The following is a 5,162-nucleotide window of genomic DNA, read 5'->3' on the forward strand; positions in this document are numbered from 1 at the left end:
CTTTATTTGATTTGTTTTCTTGCTATTGTACAATTCGCCCTCTCCTTTTTTTTTGTTATTTACCTTTATCTTGTTGTGGTAGTAGTTCTTTTCTTATGTGATAACTTGTTTCTCCTCTTACTTGATAACTATCGATGGGGTTATATATCTTTTTTTCTTTTAGAATCAGGTTTTTTATTGGGAAATATCAACATGTGGCATCAGAAACCTTAAAATTTGGCATTTTTCTAAAAAAAATTGGCTTTTCTATCTTTTTTGTTAGCCCCATCAGCTACCTTTACTACAAACACATGGTCTTGCAAAACATCAACATTAGTGGGACCAATATAAAAGAGTGCTTGCCAGACTGTGAAAAACGATGATGGAGAGATGGCAAAGAAACTGGCACTGCTGTAAGAGACTTTGAAGAGATTGTGGCAAAGTATAACCAGAGCAGTTAAAGGTTTTGATTGCTGGATGATTGAAGGAAAAGCTGCCTTATAACTACTCTGAGATAAAGTTTGTTGAATAATTGAGGAAACTAGAGGCTTCTTGGCATTTGTGCTACTGAACTGAACATAGATTTTCACTAATTAATGAATTGTGCCTTAATTTGGTTAGGAAATGCTGGACTAAACCTGGACTTACATTGTGTGATATTCGTTGCCTCCCTCACTCCCCAACCTATTTCTCTAATAACCCCTCAACTGTGAGTTTACTCACAGTCTGTGAGTCAAGCTGCAATGAACATCAGACCCAATGGTTGGTAGAAATAGGTGTAGAAGTATGTGGGTGGCATGTCTGACCATGTAGCTATTTTTATGGTACTATGGATATTTTTGACTATGCAAAGGCGTTTGACTGTATGAATCACAACAAATTGTGGTTAACATTGAGAAGAATGGGAATCTCAGAACACCTGATTTTGTGCATGCAAAACCTATACTTAGAACAGGAGGTATTTGTCAGAACAGAGCAAGGAAACACTGCCTGGTTCAAAATCAGGAGAGGAGTGAGTCAGGGATACGTCCTGTCTTCATACCTTTTCAATCTGTATGCAAAGCAGATCATTCGAGAGGCTGGACTTTATGAAGAGGAAGGTGACATCAGGATTAGAGGAAGAATCCTCAACAACCTGCAGTACGTAGATGATACAACCTTGCTTAACTGAACCTGAGGAAGGGCCTGAAGCATTTGCTGCAGAGGATCCAAGACTGTAGTCTTTACTGTTAATTGGAATTCAACATCAAGAAGACAAAGATTCTCACTACTGGGCCAATTAGCAGCATCATGCAGAGAAGAAATTGAGATTATTAACAATTTCAGCTTGCTAGGTTCCACAATCAACACTCTTGGCACCAGCAGTCAAGAAATAAAAAGATGAATTGCATTAGGGAAATCTGCTGTCAGGGACCTTTCCAGAGTGCTCAGAAGCAATAATGTCAATCCAAAGACTAAGGTGTGCCTGATTCAGTTTTTGCAATTACTTGCTATGTATCAAAGAGCCAGAAAATGACTAAGGATGACAGAAGAAGAATTGATGCCTTCAAATTATGGTGCTGGAGAAGAGTGTTGTATGGACTGCTAGGAGAACAAACAGGTTTGTCCTAGAGAGGGTGAGACCAGACTGCTCCCTGGAGGCAAGGATTCTAAAGCTTCATCTGACATACTTTAGACATGTTGCAAGGAAGGACCAGTCCTTGGAGAGGAACGTCATGCTTGGGAGGGTGGAAGGACAGCGCAGGAGAGAAAGACCCTTGATGAGATGGATTGATTGAGTGACTAGGGAAACGGGGGTGGGGGTGTCAGAGACAGGTTGGCACAGGATAGAGCAGGGTTTAGGGCTGTTGTACATAGGGTCACAATGAGTCGCAGGCAACTTGACAGTACATAACAACAATGACATCCTACTGAAGCTGTTTGTGGTCAGGTGCCAGTTCAGGGTTGGGTATCCTGCTCTGTCTGCAGGATTTTAGGGGTTACAGGACCCCTGGCATATATCTAGGTATCTGAGAAAAGTGTCTTCCTCAAAGTGTTTTTAGTTGCTGGGGACCTGTGCAAATCCACAGGCCTGTGCAGAAAGTGTCAGGGATTACACAGAGATGGCAAAGGAGAGGTAGTTAATAAGGGCACTCCAGTGGGGCTGGTAGATCTGGAAGGTGGTGATCCTGTTGGTGAACACAATCACCCAGGAGAGGAAGCTCACAGCTGAGTGCCAAACATCGCCCTTGACGTGGCTCTGCTCTGTGTAAGCCTTGAAAAGGAAGATCTCTCGGAAGAATTAGAAGATGTTGATCAACCAGAGGAAAGGCAGGAAGCAAACCCACCAAGGTAGTACTTCCGGCAAAATCTCTTCATGTCTTTTCTCAATTTTCTAATTGATTTAGTTAAAATTTTTTTCTGTTAATTTTTCAGAGCTATTGATATAAAAACAATTGGGTTTTTTTAAAAAATAGTATTGTACCATACTGTAGAGTTGGAACTGACTCATAGCTGGCTCTCTGGTGAATTTTCAGAGGCAGTTAATCATTTGGGAAGAGATTGCCACTCTTTCTCCGGTAGAGCAGGCGGTGGTCTGAAACCATTTGCCTCTGGGATTGCAGGGCAGCTTCTTGCCACAGAGAAGGAAAAAAAGTTTACAGACAAAAGTAAACTATTTCTACAAGAATAATTCAATGGCATTGGCACATTCTTGGAGTTATACAATCATTCTCTTTCTCTCTTTCTACATTGACTCTCCCCTGTTAGTGTAAGTGCCTGCTGAGAGCCCCATGTAATCTTTCAGATTGCTTTTGTCACTTTGGTTTCATGTAAAAAGTTCTTAAAAGAGCATAATGCTCAGAGTAGATGTTTTTTACTATTTAAGCAAAACTGTTTTTAAGAAGTAGTCAAGATTTTTCTGGTTTAAGGTCTAAAAGTTATCTCAGGCCAATGGCGCAGGCCTTCATGTAACCTTCATAGCTGCAGGAAATCTGAAGTCCATGAGAGTTTGAAATTCTGTCCACATCCTCCCACTTTCCGTGAAGATCCTTCTAAAGAACCTTTGATCAAAATGTTCAATAATTGTAGCTGGGCACCATCTATTCTTTTGGTCCCAAGGCAAAGAACGCAGTTGTTTGTGGAGGCAGTTAGCTACCCATTCCATATTCTCTTTTTGTTCTTAACTCTCCTTTTCCTCTGTTGCTCCAGGCAAAGAGAAGCCAACTGCTGTGCCCTGCATCTAGATACAGTCTCCATACTTGTCTTTTATTAAAATGTAGTTTACAGATACTACCTTCTAGTCTGTAGCCTGTCTTTCCATATGCTTAATGCATATCTTCAGTGGGCAGAAGTTTGACATTTTTATTAAGTCCAGCTTCTTAATTAATTTCTTTCTCTTGGAGGTGATGTATTTGGTTATAGGCCCCCAAAATTGTCTTTGGGGTTTTTTTTGTTTGTTTGTTTGTTTGTTTGTTTTTGCTTAAATTTTTCATCGTTTCATTCAAATCTGTTCAATTCCATATCTTGTTTTTTTCCTCATAACTTATTTTTAGCTAACTTTTGTCTAAGGAATGATAATTAGGTTGGACATTATTATTATTATATTTGGTCCATTATGTGGTTAGGTGCCATCGAGTCCAGTATGACTCATAGTGACCCTGTGAACAATAGATCTGAACCCTGCCCTGTGCCATCCCCATCACCTCTGCTGCACTAAAACCCATTGTTACGTGCACTGTGTCAATAGTTAGTCTACGAATACTCAGCTGGAGCATCAGATTTTGAAAAGACCATCTTTTCTTTCTTTTTTTAAAAAGACTGTCTTTCTTAAACTTTTGAATTACTTTTATACCAACAAAATTCCATATGGTATGTATTTGAAAATCTATTTATGAATTTTCTGCTCTGATTTTTCTGTGTCATCCCTTCGCTAAGGGGCCCTGCTAGCATAGTCCTTGGGGAGTTGAGGTGCTAATCCAGAGGCAGTGTCTCTCTGGCACTTTCATTCCTCTTTGGAATTTTCAGTCTAGTTTTGAAAGAGAAGGATGGATAATCTCTTCCCGTGTGATTTACAGCCTCCTGAAAACTTGCTGGAGGATCAGCTATGGGTAGATTCTAACTTGATGCCAGTGTGTGAGTGTACTTATACCACTCTTGATTATTGTAGCTGCAGCTTTGAAATCAGAGTGAGTGATACCTCTCAATTTATTTATTTTTTGAAAAATAGTTCCTTTGTCCTTCCACAGACATTTTAGAAAAATTTTATATGTACATATACATACATAGACACACATCCCCAACCTTCCTGGGAATTGCTTTTCATCTACATATCCAATTTGGAATCATTGACATCTTTATAACGTGGAGTTTTTCAATTTATTAATGCAATAAGTCTATCCATTTATTTAGATTTTTATTTCCTTCTTGTTGTGGTTTACTGTCAAATTACAACCAACCCACAGCTGACCCTCCAGCGAGTTTTAAGAGGCAGTTATTCTCATAGGAGGAGATTGTCCAACCTTTTCCTGCTGAGAGCTGGTGGGTTTGAAATGCACACCTTTGCGATTGCAGCGCAGCTTCTTACCACTAGGCCACCAACCTACTTTTCAATACAAAGGCCAACCCAGCAGATCCTGTTTGCCCACATAAGAGGCTTTCGACCCAAGCTGGTTGCAAATAAGATCAGATACAGTTAATCAGCTTACATTTGATTTCTAACACAATTAGAAACACTCAAACAGTTTATCCCCAACTTTAAAGCAAATTACAAACACTTACCCACCAGGATCCAACTTCACCAAGCTGAAGGCTCACTTACAGGTAGGACCAGACCAACTTTAAAATACAAAGGCCCACCCACCAGATCCTGTTGGACCACCTATGGCCACTTTGAATCAGATAATCATATGATATATTATGCAGGGAAATAAAAACAGAAGAAGAATGGTGTTGCCTTCATAGTAAAAAAAAAAAGTAGATTTCAAGTTCTATCCTGAAATACAGTGTGTGAGTGATAGGATAATATCCATATGCATGCAAGGAAGACCAATTAACAGGACTATTATTCAAGTATATGCTCCTACATCTACTGCCAAAGAGGAAGAAATTGAGAATTTTTATCAAATTCTGCAGTCTTAAATTGACCAAAGATGCAATCGGGATGTGTTAATGATAATTGGCGATTGGAATGCAAAAGTAGGAAA

The sequence above is a fragment of the Elephantulus edwardii genome, unplaced genomic scaffold, assembly GCF_000299155.1.
Source record: "Elephantulus edwardii isolate Elephantulus edwardi_28Jun2011 unplaced genomic scaffold, EleEdw1.0 scaffold00066, whole genome shotgun sequence".
In the NCBI taxonomy this organism is placed as follows: Eukaryota; Metazoa; Chordata; class Mammalia; order Macroscelidea; family Macroscelididae; genus Elephantulus; species Elephantulus edwardii.